This window comes from Zootoca vivipara, chromosome 8, assembly GCF_965207765.1.
Source record: "Zootoca vivipara chromosome 8, rZooViv2.hap1.1, whole genome shotgun sequence".
Taxonomy (NCBI): domain Eukaryota; kingdom Metazoa; phylum Chordata; class Lepidosauria; order Squamata; family Lacertidae; genus Zootoca; species Zootoca vivipara.
The window spans coordinates 49,802,597-49,828,291 of record NC_142591.1 but is presented as its reverse complement, the minus strand read 5'-3'; the positions used below and the strand labels follow the sequence as shown (position 1 = coordinate 49,828,291).

Below are 25,695 nucleotides of genomic sequence, written 5' to 3'. Positions count from 1 at the left end.
GGACAACCGTGACTTCAAGGAAGAATGGGAACTTTTTACAAATTACTTAAAAAGACAACAAAGGGATTTGGACTCCTTGGCAGGTTTTGAATAAACATCCACAAATTTATTAGTAGAACAGATGATAGATAAGGTATGATATGTACAATTTTACAACATGCAGAGAACAATATGTATAAACAAACCAGAGAGGGGAGGTGGGAAAGTCCTTGGAGGGTGGGAGAGGGAGGGATGGGAGGGAATAAAAGGGGGGGTGTAATTGGGCATATTGATTGACAAATTGTCTTGTTAAATTTGTTTCAATAAAAATATTTTAAAAAGAAAAATATCAGCACTTTATATACGAAACACTTTTGAAGAGGGCTTATCAAGAGGCATTTAGAATCTCTTCCATCTCTACAAAATGTCATTTCTGGTTAATCTTTTTTTTAACTGGCAAAGAACACTGTCTTCTTCAAAGCAGCTAACCTCGTGGCTTCAATAAATCCTCACTCAGACCTTTAAATCCTGGCTGTAATCATTAATGTAGGCTCAGGTGGTGAAATGTGTTTTCTGGTGAAAGATTTATGTCTTATCTGAAATAGACGATCTGAAAATGAAAAACCCAATTTGGCAGGGCTGACCTGGGACATTTTGCCACCGGGGCAAAATGCCCCTCTTCCTTCTCCCTGCCACCTCCTCTTTTGCTGTGGGCATATCCACAGTGGTGGTGTGGGGGTGGCGAGGTGCACCTGTTGCAGTATGTAACAGGGGCATGGTATATTCACAGAGGAGGAGATGGTGGGGTGCACACAGAAGCAACAGAGGGGGTGCCCACACCTGCAGTGGAGGCGTGGGCAAGCAGCACACTCCTCAGGCCCAGATCAGCCACCTGAGGTCACCACCTCCCATCCCTTCATGGGCGGGTCAGCCTTGTGATTTAGGTCCTAGGGTAAGCTGATGCAGGAACCAGTCCTCTACCACAAATGGTCCACTGTTTCCTGAGATTCTTGTATACCCAAACTTTTCCTGAATAGTTAAAAGAACACTTTAATTGTAGAAGTTGGTGCCACCAACAAATTCACGCATGCAGCTATTAATGGCTACAAGTCATTATAGCTATATGCTCCCTCCAGGGTCACACAAAGCATGCCTCTGAATACCATTTGCTTGAGATCAACAGTTGGAGAGGGTAATGGTGATCATGTGCCGCTTACACGGCTCCCCATGGATCTAGTTGGTCACCTTAGAAAACCAGCTGCTGGTCTAAGGTAAGCCTTTGGTTTGATCCAGCAGGGGACTTCATAAAGCACATTGAGATTCCATGTGATATGTTCCTATTTTATTGGTTCATTAATATTCCACATGATCTATTCGCCAGTATGAGTCAGTACTTACTGACTTCAGGGATTGTTTTCTATCCAGGAAACACAGTGAAACCGTATTTAGAGCGATGCAATTTTTCCCCTCAAAAGTTTTCAAAGAAAACAGGTTTGGGAGGACATGAAATTTGCCCTTTTGTTCCTTTCCTTTCTTCAGTCCTCCTTATGCAAGAACCCCTGGTTGAATGCTCACAATATCTCAACTCCCAGCCAAGGAAGACAGGACAAGGAAGAAGATACAAACATCTCCATTTACTAGATGATGGGAACACGTAGCCTGCCTGGGGGCTCCTTCTTTCCCCACTTCCTTCCCTCAGAAGTCTCAAAGACTTGAGAGAAAGAGGAGAGTGGAAAGTGTGAGTTAGGTAGGTCCACCTGTCAGGAAAGGCCCACCTTTTAAATACACATTGTGTTGAATTTCTCCCTTATCTCTAATAGACATCCAAATCAGCTGCCTTAGGTGTCCACCTTACTTTACCTAATGGTAAGGCCTATCCTGACAGTGAGACTTAAATCTGTATAAATATGCATTGGGCTGCACTGTTAAAAGTTTTTCAAAACTGCATGCTTTCAAGCTTTTCTGACATGCATTTTTCTAAGGCCATTATTGATTTTTGAAATGTATTTCCTATGCACATAAGCATCATTTTATCTCGTTAACTGCATAGCAATAAAACATTGCCAGTGTCTGAGAGGTGCATGTCACTCAGGGAAGATGCCTGTCTATTCTATTTTAGAAAACATGTCCCCATTACGGAATGATATTACAAAATAAATAGAAGGTAGCTATGGTTGTTTACTGTTGACTTGCTGAGTAGTGAGGCTATTTACAGTTAATGACTTTAGGTTGCTGCTTACTGAATTGATTGATACAAAATGCTTAGGCAGCTTTATAAGATAATAATGAAAATAAATTCATCCAGCTGAAGAAGGTAAATGCTAAATTTTATTTGGGGGGAGGGGTGCTTGTAACCCAGATCTCTCTCAAACCTTAAATGAAATACACAGATTCCTGGAGTAGGCAAAGTATAGAAGTAACATGAGACATGGATTATTAGGAAAGCTAGGAATGAATCCCCACAACGGGGTGAGCTCCTGTTGTTCGGTCCCTGCTCCTGCCAACCCAGCAGTTCGAAAGCACACAGTGCAAATAGATAAATAGGTACCACTCTGGCGGGAAGGTAAACGGCGTTTCCGTGTACTGCTCTGGTTTCCCCAGAAGCGGCTTAGTCATGTTGGCCACATGACCTGGAAAAACTGTCTGCGGAAGCGGCCAAATGCCAACTCCCTCGGCCTTTAAAGCAAGATGAGCGCTGCAACCCCAGAGTCATTCGTGACTGGACTTAATTGTCAGGGATCCCTTTACCTTTTTACCAGGCTAAGAGAGTCATCTGAAGCCAAATTGTATAGTACACCTTATGGTGAGAGAGGATGTAAAATCAAAATGTAAAGTCCATCTTCAAGTGCTGAAAAACCATCTTCCTCTGGTTGTAGCTTAACAACCAGATTTCATTTTCTTTAAGGCAGATTAAAAAAAGAAAGAAAACTCTCTTTCTTTTGTATGCTCTTTCCTACAGCTTTGCCCGCCCCCCATCCTCTTTGGAGCTGACTGAGCTTTCTCCTTCTCCATTCCAAGGCAAGCACAGAGGAGAGGAAGAGGAGGTCCAACAAGTTACCACATACACAACCACAGTTCCAAAATCCACAGCTGAACAATACCATTTGGGGGAGCAACCAAAATGTCACAATGGTCTGGAGAAGTCTTCATCAGGTAGGCAACGTACACAAAGCAAAAGGAAAGACACACACAACTCACATTATAATCATGAGGTCAGCTTGTAGACTCAGTTCCAAGATGGAGACTGCAAGTGTTTCACATTATCACAGATGGGGAGAAACCATTGCTTCTTTATCCCAAGTGGAGAACTTCAGGTTAGGGGCCAAATGCAGCCCTCAGTCTCTCTTTACCTGTTCCTTGGGAGTCTCCCTTGTCCCCACTAAGTATCAGTCCTGCCTCGTATTCTTCTTGACTGTTTTTCCCTGCCTGGAATGTCTGCTTGAATTGTGAGCATGCCTCTTGCTTTCCTGGATGCAGAGATGTGTGCATAGAGATCCTTTGCCTTTTGCAGTGGCTTGACACCCCATGATCCTAACAATCTGCACTCTCAAATTAAAACCAAAGTTTACTTAGGAATGCTGCCTCTTGAATTTCATTTTGCCTTCATTCTCTGGATTATTTGACTGACCCTCTTGGGTGGGGAGACAGGACACAAGTCTGTTCCCTCAAGATCTGTTTTCCTGAATTATGCCTATTTCACTCATGGTCATTTCCTGATGTGACAATGAAGAAAGAAGAGGAGGAGACTCTTTTTTTCAGTATATCACTACTAATATACACTCATCAGATTAAAATATGAAGTCATATTAAGGTGACAAATTCATTACAGAAATAAGAAGAAGCAGTATACAGCTAATTAATCTTGTCTTTGAATCATTGGGCCTCATGGATTAGGGAATTAAAATTGAAGCAAACCAATAATTGAGGAAGAAACATCTTTTGGGTACATGCTCTTTTGAAATTTTAAAAGAGTCAATATATCGACACTTGTACTTCATTTTAGATGATATTTAGAAATGCACTGGTCTGTGAAATACTTAATGCTCCTATGCAAAATGCAATTGCCAGTGGAGTGTGCCAATCTTTAGATTTACTTTTGCTTACTTCTTCCTCTTCCAAGTATATTTAAATGCAGCTGGCATCCTAAGCAACAGATTTGCTGTTTTGCTTGCACTGCTGATATGAAACGAATGATCTCAGCAGCACAAAGTATTGTTCAACAAAAATCAACCATTATCTTAACATATTTGTCTGTTCTCAAGTGTCAGAAAAATAAACCAAGATTTCTTATTAATATTTGTGTGAGCTTGGTCATGCTGAAGCCATTTTTTAAAATGCAGTCATTGTTTGGGAAGGAAAAAAAATTGTTTGTCAAAACCAGCATGAATTGGCAGACAGCTGCACTTGTTTTCCTGTGAATATCTTGAAAGCATCTCTTTGTAGACAAGATTTCCATTCCTTTGTTTACCACTTGGTGGGAGGTAGATACACATTTTCATAAAGAAGCCTTTACCTTATAAAATACCACTTCAGATTTATTTCTCCCAATTAGAAAAATTGTTGGATATGCTAATTGTCTAAAGAGAGCTTTTGCCTTCACCTGCATCAATCTGGAAATTCTCTCTATGGTCTTGATCCTGAGAAAGAACAAAGCTTTCACTTTGTTCACTACTAACTTTCCTTGTTCATTTCCAAGGGGACTTAGCACAACTAACTTTCTCCAGATAAGGCCTCATAAGTTTAAGAGCTGCAAAATGTTTAATATAGATGCAATCAGTCCCGCATCCTGTCTTGATAATAATGAATAGCAAAGATTATATCTCTGCAAGCCCTTTCCTGTTTGAAATGGGTTACAATTGTTATATTTGGTTGGGAGTATAAGTTTAAGGAAAACATAAGCACTTCTTTCCATAGATTCAGTGAGAGCCAGTGTGGTGCAGTGATTAGAGTGTCAGACTAGGACCTCGGAGCCCAGGGTTCAAATCCCTACTCAGCCAGATAGCTAAGTTGCAAATAATGCCAATAAAGTAAAATGATTGGTGAACAAAAGGTCAGCAGATTCAGGTTTTCCTATCTAAAACTACCAGGCTCCCTCCATCAGACAGAAATTCCATAGAAATGTAGGTGCAGACCAGAGAACAATAATGTTTCAAGCATGAGTCAGGCAACCTCATGCCACAGCAATTGTTCTCTGACAGGTAATACATTCAGGACACCACCTAAAGATAATCTCTTGATGGTGCTCCTTTCCTGCAGGCAAAAACAGCATAACTCACCATGAAGCCACTTGCCATAGTCATTGTCCTTGATAGGTAAAGCCATTGAGGAGGGCCATCCACAAGGTAAACCTTCTGGATGAGTCGTCCTTGTTTGTTTATATGCCCCATCCACCTATTTCCAGAACCGCACCCTTCAGGTGATTGACAGGTGGGTGGGTAAAAGTTGTCCCATAGGGTGCGAGTGGGGGGAAAGCTCCACGCTTCTATATTGGAAAAAGCTGCTTTGTACCAACATTCTAAAAAAGAGCAAAATACTTTAGGCTATTGAGTTATGTTGGTCCATCTGATGCTCTGAAAATGCATCAGGTGTTGTGAAGCACCTCCAGGTGGCTTTCCATGGGCATAAGACTTCATGTGAACCCCCCTACACCTAGATTAGATTTCTGGCTGGGTGAACAGTAAAACATTAATCCAAAAACTTTGTTGAAAAGGTATCTATTTCCACCCCTTCCTCTCCCTTTGCTCTACGAAGCCTTTGTTTTGGGAAAGGCTCTGTAAATTCTTGGGTTTCTAATGTGGCATCACATTAAATGGACACGATCACTGGACTCAAAGTGCATTTGAGCTTGCGGTGGCGTGAACAGCAATCCTGCAAGTAAATTGTCAGCTGGTGCTTTAGTTTCAGACCTGCCACCTTGACTTTGAAGAGGGAGGTTTGCTCACAATTCTGGTGAATAATTCAGTGCTTTGCTGTAATTTAATTATGAGAAGAAGCCAAGATAATCATTACTGTTGGCTCTATGACACCCTGTGAAATCCCACAGCTATACAATTTTTTGAAAACCCTGAATTTTCAGCTCCGAAAGTCTATATGAAAAGAATGGATTTTCAATTGGCTGGGATGAGGAGAGGAGAGAGAGAGTGATCAAACATTTACCACACAGGAAGAAGCTGACAAGAAACAGAACGTGAAACTGAAGGCAGCGTACTAGGATTTTAGATGCACAACTAAAATGAACAAACCAACAAACCTGAAAAGAGTGTGTGGGAGGTGCAGAAGATGTAGCATGTAATGAAAGTTGTGCTGAAATTGACTTTTTGGTGTTTGGAAGCTCAGCAGTTCAGCTGTCGGGGCCTATTTTTCTTCAGACAAGGTAAATAAACAGCAACTCAACTGCACTGCTGTTTATATTTGAGATAAACAAATATAAACTGAAGTATCTTATTTGTCACTGTGGGTGCTTTCAGACTGTTGTTATATTTGGGTGGCCTTGAATCACATACCAGCATATTCAGGTTTACACGATTAAAGGTGATTTGGAGCTCTTGTGCAACAAACCCACTTCCCCAAAATATCAGACTTCTTTGTAAAAGAAGAAGTAAAAGAAGAAGAAGAAGAAGTGATGGGAAAATGCAGTGAAAAGTGCAGAAGCACCTTTGCTTTGAAGAAAGGTCTATCCATATAGACTGAATATTGATGTGGGTTTTAATCCGTGTTTAGTTTATTGCTGATTTTGATTCTTTTGATTTTTTACTGATTGTTTTATTTATTTTGTAAACCACTTTGAGGTTGGGTGTTTTGTTTTGTTTTTAACAATCAAGCGATGTGTAAATTTTATGAAATAAATAAATGTCATTTAGCCTCCCCACTAACAAATCAGCGTGAATGCTCATTAAGTAGCCAGCTGTTGCAAACAAATCAGGATGAATGCTCAGTGATGCTCATTTTCAGAGTTGAGACATTACTGTTATAGGCAATATGGGGTTGAAGGGAAAGAGAAGTGGGAGGGGGGAGGAAAGGGGGAGACAGTAACATTTCTCTCTTTTACGTTTTTGTGTTAAAAGGTAAAGGTAAAGGGACCCCTGACCATTAGGTCCAGTCGTGACCGACTCTGGGGTTGCGCGCTCATCTCGCATTATTGGCCGAGGGAGCCGGCGTATAGCTTCCAGGTCATGTGGCCAGCATGACAAAGCCGCTTCTGGCAAACCAGAGCAGCACATGGAAACGCAGTTTACCTTCCCGCTGTAGCGGTTCCTATTTATCTACTTGCATTTTGACGTGCTTTCGAACTGCTAGGTTGGCAGGAGCTGGGACCAAGCAACGGGAGCTCACCCTGTCGCAGGGATTCGAACCGCCGACCTTCTGATCAGCAAGCCCTAGGCTCAGTGGTTTAACCACAGCGCCACCTGGGTCCCTCCACGTTTTTGTGTTAGCATCACGTAAACAGGTACTTTGCTTTTGCTGGCAGTGTGGGAGTTCTGAGGGTCCAAGGCGTGGTTGGTTGCAGACAGTTGGTTGCTGTGTGTTTTGTTTGTGTGTGCCGGGGGTGTGTGGTGTTGCTGGGCCCTGCCTGACTTTGACTTCTCTTGCATTCTAATCCTGTTCCCTTCCTTTAAGTGGATACTGTCTTTGCCCGTCCATCCCCTGCTCTGGCATATCTTGCTCCAGACCGCTACCTGACCTGTTTTTTTCCTGAGTCCCCCGGGCTCATATGTGCCACGTCTGGACAGATGGGGAATTGGGGTATCTGCTCAGCCAATTCCAGGAGTACAGATGGCTGCATTTCTAAGAAATGAAGCTGATAGTGCTGTGAACTTCAAAGGGAAGGATGATCAAAATTAAAATAATGGAGAAGTTTCGCCAAGAAAGATCAATTCACAAAAACACTTCCATAAGATAAGGGCACACTATTAAGACAACTCATTATATCCAAGAATGTTTTTTCAATAATACAATGGGGAGAGGGAACTATTAATTCTTGAAGAAAAAAATAGTGAAAGTAGAAATAAGTGTGTAACTGCATTGCCAGTGTAACTGATATTTTTAAAATAATATATCACATACACATGCTACCAAAAAGAAACTTTAAAATACTGTACTTTAAAATATTCTTCCTGTAAGCAATGAATTGAAGATAATATCAATATTCCAAACAGACTGTTGTATTTAATTTGCAGTTAAAAACAAAAAAGGTGTTTCCAATATAATAAAAAAGGTAGGAGCAAAATGTGCTAACCTTGACCCTTGAACATATGTATTGTTTGTAAATATGTATTACTAATGTATATATTATCCCTTTTTTGTCTTCTGTTAGCTGTTTCCAAGGCTACAAATCATTACTTTTCCAGTTCAATATATAGTAGCATTTTGATGAGACAAACATAAAACAATCAGATACAGTGTTTAATTCTCCTGGTCTCGCATTGCCTGTCCTACAAGAAAGGGCAGCGTGAGACTCAGAAAATATTAGCATAGATAAATGAGCCATAAGAAGACATGTAACTATGGATAATAGTTAGCAAAACAAATTCTTTGTGGTCTTAAGGATTTATTGGCCTCTCTCATAACATGTAAGTTGTGTACTAAGCTGACTCATAATTTGGTATACCTCAGCGATGTTAAATATAAACCATGGCTGAAACTCTTTACATGCTTATATGGGAATAGGTAAAGATAAAGGTAAGGGACCCAGGTGGCGCTGTGGGCTAAACCACTGAGCCTAGGGCTTGCTGAACAGAAGGTCGGCGTTTCGAATCCCTGTGACGGGGTGAGCTCCTGCCAACCTAGCAGTTCGAAAGCACATCAAAATGCAAGTAGATAAATAGGAACCGCTATAGCGGGAAGGTAAACGGCGTTTCCATGTGCTGCTCTGGTTTGCCAGAAGCGACTTTGTCATGCTGGCCACATGACCTGGAAGCTATACGCCGGCTCCCTCGGCGAATAATGCGAGATGAGCGCGCAACCTCAGAGTCGGTCACAACTGGACCTAATGGGCAGGGGTCCCTTTACCTTTTTAAAGATAAAGGTAAAGGACCCCTGACAGTTAAGTCCAGTCATGAACGACTCTGGGGTTGTGGTGCTCATCTCACTTTACTGGCCGAAGGAGCCGGCGTACAGCTTCCAGGTCATGTGGCCAGCATGACTAAGTCACTTCTGGCGAAACCAGAGCAGTGCACGGAAATGCCATTTACCTTCCCATCAGAGCAGTACCTATTTATCTACTTTCACTTTGACGTGCTTTTGAGCTGCTAGGTGGGCAGGAGCAGGGACTGAGCAACGGGAGGTCACCCTGTCACAGGGATTCAAACCGTCGACCTTCCAATCGGCAAGCCCTAGGCTCAGTGGTTTAGACCACAGTGCCACCCGTGTCCCTTACATGGGAATAGGTCCCACTAAATCATGGGATTTATTTCTGAGTATACATGCATAGGATTATGCTTAGTTGCATTTTTACACTAGTTCATGTTACATCCAGATGTGGTGGGTCATTCTTAGGCGGCTTCAAATATTGTAATAATTGCTTTTTTGAAAGGGTGCATGAGTGAATCTGCATTTCTGATCTTTCCACCATATATGTAGCACACAGCAGGTGATTCCTTTAAAGAAAAGGACTTCTCTTTCCCAATGACCAGTAGCCAAAATGTGCTGCCAGTATAGTGACAGTGGCAGCATCATTTTTCAGTAATGGAAGTTGAACTACAACCCTGTTTCATTGGCTGGAGATCAGGGATGGGGAACCCATGGCTCTCTAGCTGATGTTGGACTCCAACTCCCATCAGCCCCTGTTAGTATATAGCCAATGGTCAGAAATGAAGGAAGTGGTAGTCTAGCAGTATCTGGAGGGCCACATTTCCAAGCCCTGCTGCAAAGGATACTTTGTTGGCATTATAGAATCATAAAGTGCTAGAGGTAGAAGGAAACCGAAGAGCCATCTAGTCCAACCTCCTGCAATGAAGGAATCACAGCTGGAAAAAAAAAATCCCTGACAGATCTCCATCTAACCTCTGTTTAAACCCCTGTTTAATCTTTCAAAGAGGTTATTTGTACCTCCCCCTGCTACCTTCTTGCTATCAGGACTGTGCCATTGGCTCTGAATGAAAAATGCACATTGTTCCTAGTTTTGTGGATTCACATCCACAACAGTGGTCTTCAGAAAACAGACACACATAATGAGAATCAGAAACCCATATGGATAGATGATGTAGAAAATTGTAGAGAAAACTGTGAAACTGAGGATCTCCTTGACAACAAGAGGATCTTGAGACAGGGTATGGTGACATGACAAAGTCAGCTCAACATGGCAACTTGGCAAGTGAAATAATGTCACGCAAATATCACAATATGATATTGCATGATGACACAAAGTCCTATTTTCTTATGATTCATAAAAAGATTGTCGTTGTTGTTTAGTCGTTTAGTCATGTCTGACTCTTCGTGACCCCATGGACCATAGCACGCCAGGCACTCCTGTCTTGCACTGCCTCCTACAGTTTGGTCAAACTCATGTTCGTAGCTTTGAGAACACTGTCCAACCATCTCGTCCTCTGTTGTCCCCTTCTCCTAGTGCCCTCAATCTTTCCCAACATCAGGGTCTTTTCCAAGGATTCTTCTCTTCTCATGAGGTGGCCAAAGTATTGGAGCCTCAGCTTCACGATCTGTCCTTCCAGTGAGCACTCAGGGCTGATTTCCTTAAGAATGGATAGGATAGGTTTGATCTTCTTGCAGTCCAGATTACCCTTTAGTTGACTTCTCTGTAAGGCATCAAAACTTGTATTTGACTGTAACAAAGGTTTAGTCAGCAAATTTGAGGAGTTAGGTGCACCTTATCACAACTCCCTTGAGCAAGCAAAGACAGCAATGTCAGGCTGGCATAGATTGCCCTTTCAAATAATTCCTCTCCCAAGCTCCCACAAGGCATCGTCTTTAAATTAAAGTTCTGTTAGGTTCTCTCTAACCTCTTGCTCTTTTAACAGCACATAAAATCACCTTGCTAGATTTAAAACCTTTTAAATAGTGCACTGAAGTGAATGGAACTAAGGCTGCAATTATATGGATACTTACCTGGGAGTAATTCCCAAACAACCCAATGGAACTTACTTCTGAGTGAACATGCTGAGGATTGTGCTGTTTGCCTGCTAAACTGTTTCTTGAAGTCTCAGTGGAGCAAAGCAGCTGTCATACTAGTATTTTTTTAATTCAGTTTTTAAGGATAAGAAAAATTATAACAAAGGAATATAAAAAATATAGCACAACAGTCATTGGCAGGTCTAATCATTACCCTTCTTTTCACAGGGATTCAATAATGCAGCAGAGAGTTCCAGAGACAACATTTCATTGGTCTCAAATATCTAGTCACTTATTAAGCATTCCACAAGCTTGCCTATCTGGCTGTGGTGTCTGAGGCTGAGGTTTCAGATTTTATTTTTCTTACAATTAAGCGGTATATACATTTTATGAAACAAATAATAATTTTATATATTTAATAAAGTTGAATCAGACTGGATAAATGTGTTTTTTTGACAACCCTTTATGAAAATAGATTTTCTTAGTTACCTTTCCCCACATGGACAGAAAGCATACTTAGCTATACCACTGTTCCAATGTGGCCTTTTCCATGTATTTCCAAAATGGTGCAGTGGTTAGTCTAGCCATCAACAACAGAGGACAAATTTCTTCTTTATTCTTACGATCTATCTTTTGCTCATCCCAGACATTTAAAATTGCCAGGGAGGAAACTGGAAGCATGCATTGATTTGTACTCTGTTTTGTTTACTCGAACACACAGCACCAGAAAACTGCCACTTTCAGACATGTGCACCACAAATCTCCACAAATCACATCTCCACAAATCTAGCTTTTCTGAGATAATGTGTGTGCAATCTATGACAATTTAACTGGATGAAACTGAGAGGGGGAAAGTGGCCATTTTTAAAAAAGGAGGCTTCAGCAGAGGTGACATGTGTGACAGTTTAAAACAAGGTTTGAGCAGAGCGAGAAGAGAGTTGGGAAAGTCTCTGTTGTGTCAGCTTTTTGGTGCTCACTTCTGTGTTGTACATTTTTCCTTGTAAAACTGGCTTAGAAAGCAATCCTCAGTATCTCTCCAACCCTGCTTTACTCAGACTTTTGCTCTTGTTTCAGCCTAGCAAGAAGGGGGGAGCATGGGCTATTTTAAACTTGCCCGTTTCATTCCTCAGCACAACATGTGAGAGAGATAAAGGATGTGGAGCCCTCAAAACATTTCACAGTACCTCCCCACAATGTATTTTATTCCTGGTACCATATGTTATTTTCAAAATAGTAGTAGTCATGTAGTAATTTATAAGATGTATTTTATAAACAAGCAAACACCTATAGAGGTGCAACGTCCATCAAGAGAACCGAACCTTTTCTAATTGAACATGTAAACTGACAGGCTTGCTCTTAAGATTGTATTCAACTTGAAGAGACATATCAGCATGGGGTGTGTGCAGAACAGAAGGGGAAAGTATTAAGATGGGGGTGGTCTCTGTGGAAGGGAAAGGTGAAAAAAGGAAGGAGGAGGAGGGAGGGTGAAGATAGTAATGATGTTTGTGTCCCAAGTTGGGCTGCACAGTCAGAAAGCCTAAGGCACAGAAATGGGTTGATCTGTGTGCAAGGGAGAGTGAGGAAAGTAAGGAGGGTGGAGGGAAAGGGGAGTAAAGGTGAAAATGGGGGTGCAGGGAGGAGTAGGAAGCATGAGAATGGGGTGAAGTTGAAAGCAGGAGCATGAAAGGATCTGAGGAATAGGAGGGGGATGGTGGCTTCATAATTGGGCAGGTGATGAAAAAGGTGCTTGGTAATCTGTGGGAGGAGGAAGATGGAGGTTGCCGTGGGGGTAGTTTCGTGCTGGGACAAAGCATTACTGCCTCCAATTATGGAGTCAGATCATTATCTTCCTTGAATTTGTCTGATCCTCTTCAAAAGCTATCCAAGTTTGTGAGCATTTTGCATCTCTCTGCTTGAAAACATCCTTTTGAGGCTTGGCTTTGCATGGGGTGGTGCCAACTGCCTGTCTCAGCCATTCCCACCCCTTGTGTTCACATACCTTGTGATTTACATAGCCAACAACACTGCTTTAATGATGTTCTCATTAAAAGACATCAAGCAAACCAGGCTGCTCCTGCCACTGTATTAATCTATGTGTTTGTGTGTGTGTGTCGGGGTGCATCTATGCCTGTATCTGTACTGGATGGGGAGCAAGGGAATGAGACAGAATTTACCATTCCCATTTACCTGAAAAAAATTTAGACATTTCATGTACAGCCTGCTAACTTTCCCTGCTTTGTGCAAAGGTACATGCTCCTAAAAAATTCACTTGTGTAGCAGAGGTCAGCTTTAGTTTGACCCTGTTTGGTGCAAGAGTGGTCACTGCTCACACCGTGCCTAATTCAGTTAGGTAAGGATGTGTCTGGTTGCTGGGCTTGCATGGCTCAGTTTGCCTCAGGACGGTTTCCAGCAAAGGAGCAGAGCGGTAAAGTAATTACAGATTCATTTGCTTTTATTGATAACTTTACTTAATTAATACTATGAGGATGTCCAGGGACAGCCCTTTTCAAATGACATCTGAAGCCACGGCAGCTCTTAAGGTAGACATCGATGATCCCTCACCTGCAAATTTAATTGGAAGTTATTAATCCCAGATTCCTCCCGCTAATATGCTCTTATTATAGCTCAGCCTCTCTGATGTTGTTCATTGGGCGGCATTATTCCCTACACTCCAGCTAGCACAATGGAATACGATGAACTCCTTGGTCAGACGGTTTTTAAAAAGAGTAAGTTACTCTCCACTCGGAAGATGCATTAGAGTTCTTCTTTAAGCATCCCAGGATGCTGAAAGATGAGCAGGCAGTGGCTCAGGAAGGAGATGAATTAATGAATCATGCATGTATTTGGCTAGTTGGGGCCACAGGTGTCAGCCACATTCCCAGCACAAGAGGATTTGCTCAAACTTTGATTGGCTCCTTTCCCTCCCTTCTCATTACCACACCATTAATGACTCATAACTCTGTAATGGACGCTATTTCACTTGGGAACCTAAGCCTTCTTGTTGTTGTTTCTTTACAGGCAGCGATTCTGAAAGGATCAGGCGATGACTGTTATGACTGTCTTATTTCTGAGCAATCAAAACAAAACAAAACAAAAGGGAGGATGGCTGGAGGAAAACTTGGACAAATCAGACCAAATATTCTGTGGCCAAAAAATATAAAGAGAGCCCTGCCAGAACAGACCAAAGGCCCACCTTAATCCAGAATCCTGTTCTCCCAGTGGCCATCCAGAGACCTATGACAAAACAACATTCTCCCCACTGGCATTCAGAGGCATCCTGCCTCCAACACTGGAATATTTTCCATGGATTTGCGTAACCTCCTTTTAAAACGATCCAAGTTGGTGGCATATTCCACAGCAGGGATGACACGGAAGGGAACTTAATTTTGTCACAGTTGTGTTTGCTTGTTGCTGTCCAGCAGCCTTTTTTTTTTTTTTTGCTGCTGCTGCTGCTGCTGCTGCTGCAGTGGCATGGTTCTGGCTTTCCTCTGGGATAAAACCCAGTTAATCTGCGAAGGCTCAATTGCTCTGCATTTTGCTGATAAAGCACTGACATTTTCTCTGGCTTAGATGCCACATTGGGTACAACTCAGCCTTACAGTTATTGCTAGAGAAGAGTTCAAGTTTTGTAGCTTGGGGATGTAGACGTGCTTATAATAATATAATAATAGTAATTTATTATTTACACCCCACCCATCTGGCTGAGTTTCCCCAGCCACTCTGGGCGGCTCCCAATCAAGTGTTAAAAACAATACAGCATTAAATATTAAAAACTTCCCTAAACAGGGCTGCCTTCAGATGTCTTTTAAAAATAGGATAGCTGCTTATTTCCTTGACATCTGATGGGAGGGCGTTCCACAGGGTGGGAGCCACTACCAAGAAGGCCCTCTGCAGCCTGCCCTCTGTTGTGTTTGGGCAGCAGTGAGTAATCTGCAGCCCAATGAATGAATGCATATGGCCCTTGACCTTCTTTCAGGTGGTTGGCAAGGAAGTGGAGGCAGCATAGAGGCGGCAGAGAGGAGCCTCACATACTTTGGGCTCTATCCCTGCCCACTGTTGCCAGCCCCACGCACCCCAGCTCCAGACCTGCCCACTGCCAGTATGCACCTTCCAAACTATTTCCCTTCAGGAAAGGTGTCCCTTTATAGAAAAAAGGTTCCCTAACCCCCAGCATCGATGACTAGTTTAGCCTGATAATGTATGAGAGGCAACGTCAGTATAGAACAATAACACTGGATAAATCAAATATTCTTCATGTTTTGCTTTATAATGGAGTGCATTAGTTTGTGGTTTGAAGGGTATGGGTTTTGTTTTTGTTTTTGCCTCTGGCTAACCAGCATCAGTGTGCTCAGTAAAGGCCAGATGTTGACTCCCCAATACAAATCAAGCTTTCTGGCATAACATTGCAGCCTGAAGCTGTTTCTGGGTCCATATCTGTATTTGATAGCAAAATAAACATGGTGCAAAGAAAGCAGAGCAAGTTGGCACGTCATAGATCATTAGATTCTGACATGATACAGCAAACAAAAGAGCACAGACTGAAATTTGGCCCTGGGTATCATGTTTTATTTTCATATTGTCTGGAGATTTTGGCTACAGTCGTTTTAATGTTTAATAGATTATTTTATTTTAATGTTTTGTTGGAAGCCACCCAGAGTGGCTGGGGAAACCCAGCCAGATGGGCGGGGTATAAATAATAAAGAATTATTATTATTATTATTATTATTATTATTATTATTTGCACTTAGGTGGGAATAAATCCCATTAATCCCAGTTGGGTTTACTTCTGGGTAGACATATATAGGAGTGCATTGTGCATGTGTACCTTTAGCACACATTTAAATGCTCCTTTCCTTGTTTTCCTCGATTACAAAACAGTAACAGTGCTACTTCATCACAGGGATGTTGAAAACACACACAAATCCTTTCAATACTTTGGAAGGCTTTAAAATTTCTGCTCTGTGGGATTTTAATTTGCCTGGTGACATTCAATATTTTGAACTTGCTTGATACCAGCTTTTATTGTTTTATAATGATACCTTATGCAATTCTTTGTTGCTTTTACATTGGACTTTGATTCTTTTTTTAAAAAATGAAATCAACATGGAAATTATTAAAATAAACAAACACCCAGGGAGGAATATGGAAAAGCAGAGCGAAACTCAAGATCTTAATGCCCAGGCTGCTGCATATCTCAGATACTTCTCAGAGCTACACTGCATTCAAATCTATATTCCTATGGAATATGAATTCATAGAATCATAGAATTTAGTTGGAAGGGAACATGATGACCATCTAGTCCAACCCCCTGCCAGAAATCTTGCCCAACGTTGGGCTTGAACCCACAGCCCTTTCATGCTCTACCAACCAAGCTAACATAATTCACGTCACTTAGGAACAACAGCTTTGGAAATGGGAAAACCATTGATTATTGATAGCATAGGCTTGTTAGCAATGCACATTGTATTCTTCAGGTGCAAAGTTTCCCCCGCCCCCTGCAAATGTCCATTAAAATGCATGAAGTAGATGGAATCTTATTTTGAGAGTTCTGCAGAAAAGGTTTGGTAGAGCTCACTGGGAATTCAAAGAGTGTGTTATGTGGCCCTAAAAAGCGCATGCAGTGACAATGCAGGATTGCATCTGTTTTGCTAAAGTATTTGTTTATCACTAGACAAGAGGAAGAAAAATGGGAGACTTGTGTACAGACCTATGTGCTTATTGGTCTTTAACATGGTACTTAATATTTACTGGCCCCGAACTGCTTTAGAGCTTTAAAATGGATAACTAGGACATCACATTTTGTGCCAAAATGAACCAGTGAAGATGATACAAGTGTGGAACGACATGTTCCATCATTAGATTTCAGTTAAAACTGCTCAATTCGTTGCTGCCACTTTTATTTAGAATAAGATGAACACACAATGATATAGAGAATACCGACACGGTAAAGGAAAATGCACCACTTGTTCTTCTTTCCTAAATTGGTGATTTATCATTTGCAAGCATCATTGCGTTCAGCGGAACTTGCTCAAACTCCCAAGTATACTAGGATGTTATAATACCTTCCATTCACACATGCAGTAATTTCTAGAAAATTTGATACTTAAATTTTATCACCAGAAAAGTGTTATTACTCAACCTGCTGTGTCCTCGCCAGAGATGGTAACAAGCTTGAAATACAAACAGTGGTTTGAGGCTCCCTCTAGTGGCGCTTTTGTAGCATTGCCACTTGCAGTTTGTAAGCTGACTAATAAGGTACTGTACAGGTACGCCTTCATTACTTGTGGCATGGCATCGTTTCCCAGAAAAGGAAAAGACACCATTTGGAATGCTATATTTCATGGATACATCTAACTCACTTTTGGTGCTGAAAGGTAAGATGCTTAAGCAAGCTATAGGCAACATTGCAAGGACCGATATAGACCCACCACCATAAATGAATGTCATTGAACAGAGAGAAGAAAGCAAGGTTTTCACAGAGTAAGTCAATCAAACAAACACACCCCAGTGATGGCAGATGCTTTGTAATGACATATGATATATGACACAAGTCATATATAGCAGGCTGTGTGTGATCGTTCCAAGGCAAAGAAACAGATACTTCCATCTCCACCAGCAGAGAGTTGAAATCAAAGGGTAGAATCCAACACTGTGCTAGTATTAGTGTCCTGTCTGTGCAAGGATTGCAGTTTGCCAGATGGAGCGACCTCCACGGTACACTGTTCTGAATGCCCAGCCAACTTCCGTGGGCACGTGGAGGCAGGGGGGGGCAGAATCCCATTGCACAGGTGGAAGTCTTTGCACAGGGCTTCCACTGACAGGGCATGTTAGGTGAATCCCACCCAAAGCAACACAAAAATCATGTTGGATTGCTCATACTCACACTATTGGGGGGGGGGTGGAAGGAGGCTAAAGGTCATGAAACTCACAAGTCCTACCCACTGTCAGTTTTAGACAAATCAAAGGTCAGCTCTTAAAAGCGGTACCTAAGGGTGGGTGGGCGGGCATCATAAATGGAATGCACCAGGATTCTTCTCCTCTCCCTGTAATTTGAGCACTAGGTTGTACTTTCTCAGGTTCAGGATTCCTGCTCTCAGCTAATCACTCTCGAGATGGAAGACAGCCTCCAATGAAATCTGTGCTCTTCAGAAGACTGACTTGCAATGTACAAGTCTAGGGGCATTGTTAGGTGTGCCTGGGAGTACACAGCACATATTTAAACTACAGAATTCACTCCCAAGGAGGTAGCGATGGCTTTAAAATAGGATTGGTGAAATTCATGGAGGAGAGGGCGACTGATGGCTACTAGCCATGATGGTTATGCTCTGCTGTCACAGCTGGAGGCAGTGCATGCTTCCAAACAGAAGTTGCTGGAAACTACAGTGCTCTTGTGCTCATGTTCTGCTCACTGGTGTCTCACTGGTTTGCCACTGAGAGAACAGGATGCTGGACTAGATGGGCTCCTGGCTTGATCCAGTAGGCTATTCTTTTGTTTTGCAGACCGAACAATACCCCTAACACCAATCTGTTTTCCCGTACACGTAAAGCCCAAGAACAGGCTTCCTCAACCTCGGCCCTCCAGATGTTTTTGGCCTACAACTGCCATGATCCCTAGCTAGCAGGACCAGTGGTCAAGGATGATGGGAATTGTAGTCTCAAAACATCTGGAAGACTGAGGTTGAGGAAGCCTGCCCAAGAATATATGACCTTTGACAGAAAAGAGTTTCCCCATTCCTCACCTACATCATGGTTCAGAGTAGGGCTTGTTAACCTTTTTGAGTTTATGGTCACATCTACAAACAAGAGAAATTGCAGTCGTTGCACACAGTCTGCAACCATGCGCATACAACAACCTTTTCTATTGGTCATGAAATAATTCTTCTTTCAAGTCTAATTTCAATGTGGTGGAGGGAAATAAGACTCTGGAAAGGCCTCTGAGCATATGTGTGCCCATGGGCAACCTGCTAGTAATCCCCAGTGAAGCCAGCGTGGTGTAGTGGTTAGTGCTGGCCTACAACCCGGAACACCAAATTCCCATGCAGCCATGAAAGCTCATTGGGTGATCTGGGGTCAGTCACTGCCTCTCAGCCTAACCTCACAGGATTAAATGAAGAGGGGAAGAACCAGGCATACCACCTTGAGTTGAGCTCCTTCAGGAAAAGGTGGGATATAAATGCAAGAAATAAACAAACAAACACTTGTGTCACTCTCAAAGGTGTATGGAGCATGGACCAACAAGTAGCCTAAGTAAAGGGAGGAATTTGCTACCAAGGAGTGTGGTAGAGTCTCCTTCTTTGGAGGTCTTTAAGCAGAGGCTTGACAGGCATATGTCAAGAATGCTTTGATGGTGTTTCCTGCTTGGCAGGGGGTTGGACTGGATGGTCCTTGTGGTCTCTTCCAACTCTATGATTCTATGATTCTAAATAAACAGACCTTACCTTGCCCAGAAAGGCTAAAGTTAGAATGCAACACTGTGTCCCAAGAACTTTAGTTAAAGAAGGGCGTTTCTGAAAATGAGTTATTTGCAAGCCAGCTACCATCAAGGAAGAGAGTGGTTTTTCTTCCCTCAATATTTTCTGTTCACACAGAACGAAAAGAAAATGAATAGAGACAGACAGCACTGAGACACAATTGGCAAGCAGCAGCTTAAAAATAAAAACATGCAAGGCCATGATTATCCCAGCCATGATTGCTTCTCTGTCTCAGGTCAACAGGCTTCATTTGGCAGCTGCAAAACAAATAAACAAGCATACCCGAGCAAGAACTCCTTGGTATTCTTCCTGGGCCTTTGTTTGTTTATCGGCTGGAGGAGTATTTGACAACTGCTCAATAGCCATGCAGAAAACAAATGCTTATGGGAAGCTTGTGTAAAATGTATGTGCAGCTGACACTGAAGCTTACATAAGGACCTCTTTTTCACTTGGATATATAGTCTAGAATAGACTACTGACACCCCTGCTTGCTTACATCAACAAGCTCTACTGGGTGCTCTGTAGTTACATGTATACTTTACTGCTTTTGCTTGTGTAATTAAAGTCTGCAAACGTATTAGTTTCTCTTGTTATAATTAAATATAGAATGGATCAATTTGAAGACAGGAACTGGGACTGTCTGGGCACAGGTGGTATCCTAATATTCCTATTGTGGCAGAAGTTAAACAGCATTTTTTAAATTGTGCAGCAAATACAAATAGAACCAGTTATGAACAATTACATATAATTATATACCTATAATGAACAACCACAGAACAATTATCAGTCTTCAGCAACCACGGTCCTTTCAGAGGTTTTAGACTACAACTCCCATCAGCCCCAGTCAAGCTCGACTACACTGACTGGGGATGATGGGAATTGTAGTTCAAAACATCTGGAGGGCACCAAGTTGCCAAATGATTATCTCTAAACCAAGACATGGAATTTACAGCACACGCCATTGCTTTAAAATTTCATAGGTAAAGGTAAAGGGACCCCTGACCATTAGGTCCAGTCGTGACCGACTCTGGGGTTGCGCGCTCATCTCGCATTATTGGCCGAGGGAGCCGGCGTATAGCTTCCAGGTCATGTGGCCAGCATGACAAAGCCGCTTCTGGCAAACCAGAGCAGCACATGGAAACGCCGTTTACCTTCCCGCTGTAGCGGTTCCTATTTATCTACTTGCATTTTGACGTGCTTTCGAACTGCTAGGTTGGCAGGAGCTGGGACCAAGCAACGGGAGCTCACCCCGTCACAGGGATTCAAACCGCTGACCTTCTGATCAGCAAGTCCTAGGCTCAGTGGTTTAACCACAGCGCCACCTGGGTCCCTTAAAATTTCATATATATATATATATATATATATATATATATATATATATATATAGTGACAGAACTCGCCAAAGTTGGGCAATGGGATAGAAGGACTGTTTTTTAATCAGCTTTCCCCAATCAGATGCACTCCAGGTGTTTCAGAATATGATTCCAAACAGCTCGGGTTGTCTGGTTGCTTCATATCCAAAAGAATTCTTAAGCAGCTCATATACTTGCTTTCTTGTTGTTTAGTCATTTAGTCATGTCCGACTCTTCATGACCCCATGGACCAGAGTACGCCAGGCACTCCTGTCTTCAGGCACCAAGCAGGCACTTGCTTAAACCTATCTATTATTTGCTGTCTTGCATTGCCCTCAAATCCCATGTTATTTAACTCAGTGTTGCCAGTTTCCACAATCTGATCATAAACTACACCTTAAGCAACATTTTTAGCAGGCACAAGAGTAACACAAAGGCTGCCTTGCAAAAACACACCGAGACATTAGTGGGACGGAATAGATCCCACAAGGGTGGTTTTCTGCATATGCAGCAATATGACAGCTCGGTAGATGGCAGTCTGTATAGGAGAATCACGCACATGGGGAAATGCTACAAGACAACTGTGACAGAGTTGGGAATCTGGATATGCACATGAACACACACATACATACACAAACAATTTCTGGAAGTAGCAAATGTGAGATGTGTGTAGTGGGGAAATAAGGCAGGACGGAGGAAGGACAAATATCTTGATTGGTCCCTTCCTGCACACAGACACTGACACACACCTGTGTTTTCATAAATGCACAGCAGAATCCTCCCATTTTTCAACACGGCATAGCATGCCTCAGCCACACACAACTTTCCTCCTTGATGTGGGCATACAGTCCTCCCTTGCTTGGGCAGGATGACATATCACGCCTTGGCTATCTCCCCTGAGCACACTCAGTCCAAGAGGACAAATGGCAGGCAGTTTAATTCTTTACTGACAAGCAGGAATTTACAGTAGCTCCTGAGGTGCACTCAACATGCACACCTATGCTTCTGATGGCTAGGTAGCTGGCACCTTTCCCTGGGCGTGGTAAAGCCACAGGCTCTTTGCAAGCCCTACAATACATGGTTCTCTGAAGTTCCAACTTCAGGACTTCAAAGTGCTAAATCACCTGTGATGTCAGGTTTACTGACTGGTGGGTGGCCTGCACCTCAAATGTGGCCTGCAAGGCTAAATCTGAGAAGGATCTGGCCTGTGAAGTCATAAAGATTCCCACTCCTAGTCTAAAATGTTGTCTATGGAGCACTGAAGAGTTCTGAACTGTTAAAATGAAGGATTTTTTTTTAAAAAAAATAAATAAATTTAAGTTTTTAAAGAATCCTATTTTGTTCTGCTTTGACAAAACAAATCCCAGAGCTCTTCGGAACTCTGTACATAGCATTCTATACAGCCTCACATTGTAAGCCCCACTGAAGACCTATACTGTATAGTTTAGTGGAGGACTTGAGCAATGACCAGAAAGAAAGGCTAGTGTGATGCCCTCAAGGTAATTTTTTTTTTAATGTAGAGGCAAGAATACACATCACTTGGCCACCTCTGAATTTCTTTAAAGTTAGAAAGAGGGAAAACCCCACTCTCCCCATAAAGGATTATTATTTAGGAAAGTGAATCCTTTTTACTTTCCCACCACCCCTGGACCTATTTGTCTACTATTTGGGAGACTTAATCCAAACTATAGGGATTCTTGTGCCAGCAAATTTCATCCAGGGAAGTTATTGTGTTTAGATTCCCTGTTATAGTACATGAGGAATCAGAGCTTTGTTTTATACAGAATAGCTCATGAGCTGAATTCAGATTGGAAAAAGAACATAAGAGTGGCTCAGAAACAGACCAGAATTGTGAATCTTGGGGCCCAAATGTTTTCATTTTGAACCAGAAGTGATGGTATCATTTTACATTCTCTTTAAATGAAAGCTGAGGGAAAATAAAATACAGATCAAATGTTACATAATAGCACCTTCAGCTCTACAAACCAACACCCACTATTCACAGTGGCCTAATTTCTAATTAGGTAACCTCATGCCTCAGCACAGCACTAATTTATTCAGATAAACTGGTAGCCGTAGATTGCAGCCCCTTTGTTGCTTGAGGCTGCAAGCCTGACCATATATATTTAGAAGCAAGTACCATTGAACTTGGGACGCAGGTGGCGCTGTGGGTTAAAACCACTGAGCCTAGGGCTTGCCGATCAGAAGATCGGTGGTTCGAATCCCCGTGACAGGGTGAGCTCCCGTTGCTCGGTCCCTGCTCCTGCCCACCTAGCAGTTCGAAAGCACGTCAAAGTGCAAGTAGATAAAAAGGTACTGCTACAGCGGGAAGGTAAACGGCGTTTCTGTGCGCTGCTCTGGTTCGGCAGAAGCGGCTTTGTCATGCTGGCCACATGACCTGGAAGCTATACGCTGGCTCCCTCGGCCAATAACGCGAGATGAGCACTGCAACCCCAGAGTCGGTCACAACTGGACCTAATGGTCAGGGGTCCCTTTACCTTTACTATTGAATTCAATGGAGCCTACTCCCAGCTAAGTGGTGTTAGAACTGCAGTCCTGGTCTTGTCTTACAGGAAGGTATTCACATGCTGAATGGTAGCAATGGGGAGTGTAAACATATTTTTTCCTGTCCACAAAATTTCCCCATCTTTCTTATATCCTTGGTTTTTACATTGGCACTTACAGTCATGGGGAAAAGAAAGGGCATCTTCTTTGAATTCTGTGGTTTTATGAAGACATAAAAACAATCTCATGTTCTTTAGCAGGACAGGACTCAAAATTACATAAATACAACCTTAGATGGACAACAACACATGACATATTACGTCGAGTCACTGCCAAACTACACTTCTGCTTCTGGTAAATCCCTCCTTTTTTTCTTTTTTCTTTTTTGGAGGATTGGGGGGGGAGGTGAGGAGGGACAATTTCCCTCTTCAAAAACCGACCCCTCCAGCATTTGGAAGGGGAAACTATATGGACCTCCCCTTCTTAGCCGAGGAGGAGGAAGTTTCCGTGCCACTCTATCCCCCGAGTCACCGTCTCTCTCTATGGTTCCTCCTTCCCACCCACCCCGCTCCAGGTCCTCCGGCTTGTGCCTTACCCAGCGTGCACTGCGGCGGAAGAGAGTGACGACAATAACAAACAGCGGCGGCGAGGGCTGCGCGTAAAGCGAGCGGGGGGCCCTGCGAAGAAGCGCCCGGAATCCCCGGCTGTGTGGCTTCCCTTCCCCTCACGCCACCTCCGCGTCTCTCTCTCTCCCTGTTCCTATCAGGGAGCCCCGCCGCCGCCGCTGCCCCTCCTGCTCTTGTCCTCCGGGCGGCGGCGCCTGAGGTTGCCCTGTGGAGCCGCAGCGAAGGGGAGGAGGAGGAGGAGCTTCCGCGGCCGCCGGTCACCGGCGCGGGATGGTGCGCGGGGCCGCCCAGCTGTTGCTGCCGCTGGCGCCGCCGCTGCTGTTTCGCTCTCCTTCGGGTACGTCGGGAAAAGGGCGCGGTGGGGGAGCGAGACGGCCGCGGCAGTTGCTGCTGTCGCCGGGGCGACCAAGGCCCGCCTTCGGCAGGGGAGGGGCGAGGACCCTCTTTTCGTGACGGGAGGGTGGGCGCACCCGCTTGCGAAGGCGGAGCCGCCGCCACCTCTTCAAGTTTGGGTGGGGTGGAGGGTTATCTCCGCCCGTGGGCTAAAGAACCTGGAGGTTTGGGGGCTCAGAGCTGGGGCTCTCCTCCTCTCCCTCCCCACCTCTGGCCCGCGTAGCTTGGAAGGGAGACCAGCTCGTCCTGAAGTTAACTCCGAGGGGGGATGACTCAGCCCATCTGCGCTTCTTGCAGCCCCGCCCACAGCACCTTGTTGCGAAAAAGGAGGCAGCGTGCTCCGAGGGGGTGGCCCGGGTGGTTTTGTTTTCTTCTTTCCTCACCCAGGGCAGGCTTATTACCTAAAGCCTTCATTCGCACGGATGCTAGCGAAAGATTTATAGTTTGCTTTTTGTTTGCTCCACCTCCTCCACCCCCAACTTTCCCTCCCCCTCTTCCTTTTGCGCTGAAGGCCCTGTGTGGATGCCAAGTCACATTGGGTCTGAATGGTCTTCTAAGTTAGGTGGGCTTGGCCCAAATTGACGTGTTGTGTGTGTGTGTGTGAGTGAGTGTCACTGACTGGGTGATATTGACACAAACCAGGCGATTGCCTCTTTGTAGGCTTCGTTTATGTTGTAGGTTTGAGCATGTTGACAAAATACACATAAGCATGCTGTTACAAGATGAAATTGTTTGGGACAATTAAATGGCTGTTTGGTAGATAAGCATAATAGAACATTGTATTTCATTGACACCATAATGTATTTCATTGACAGTGGGTTAAGTGAAAGTAGATTGGTTTAAGTGATATGTAGGTTATGCTGAACATGTTTTGAAAAGTTGGTGTGTAGTAAATCACTGTAATCCTTTTTTTTTTACCATGAATACTACAAAAAGTAATTTTTCTACTGTGAAGTGAAAGCTATTGGAACATCTGTTAGTGTGAGTAGCATTGCAACGGCTTTTATTTTTAACTTCGGACACTGGCTTCTAACTTCAGACACTGGCTTTGCAAAATTTGCTGCTATTTGTGTCCTTAAGTTTTGAAGCTTTGAGGTGCATTGTAGGTCTTTGCCAAATGTAGAATGTGAAGAATAATATCCTTCCCAATCAGTCATAACAGCAATCAGAGCAATCCAACACCCCTCCCCTTTATGCTGGGTGGAGGTGTTCCTCTGCCCACCTCTTAGACCTTCTGCGGAGCAGGTGGCAAGCTAGCTGACTGCTGTTGCTCAGTGGTTTCAGGCCCAGTTGTTGTGTCCCCAC

At 43.2% G+C, this 25,695-nt stretch overlaps 1 protein-coding gene and 1 long non-coding RNA gene across 3 annotated transcripts in view; one reads left to right on the top strand and one right to left on the bottom strand.

Annotated features, from left to right (window-relative positions):
* Nucleotides 1–10,217: 10,217 nt before the first annotated feature.
* Nucleotides 10,218–24,106, bottom strand: LOC148684846 (uncharacterized). The gene is made up of 2 exons (XR_015951490.1): nucleotides 23,967–24,106; nucleotides 10,218–10,730 (listed from the first exon to the last, which is right to left on the bottom strand). It is a non-coding gene; the product is annotated as an uncharacterized LOC148684846 (long non-coding RNA).
* Nucleotides 23,990–25,695, top strand: part of RB1CC1 (RB1 inducible coiled-coil 1) — a 47,522-nt gene continuing 45,816 nt past the window's right edge. For both annotated transcript variants that reach the window (XM_035125017.3, XM_035125015.3), the window contains exon 1: nucleotides 23,990–24,334. The gene's annotated coding sequence lies outside the window, so the exon portion shown is untranslated. The remainder of the gene's footprint in view (nucleotides 24,335–25,695) is intronic.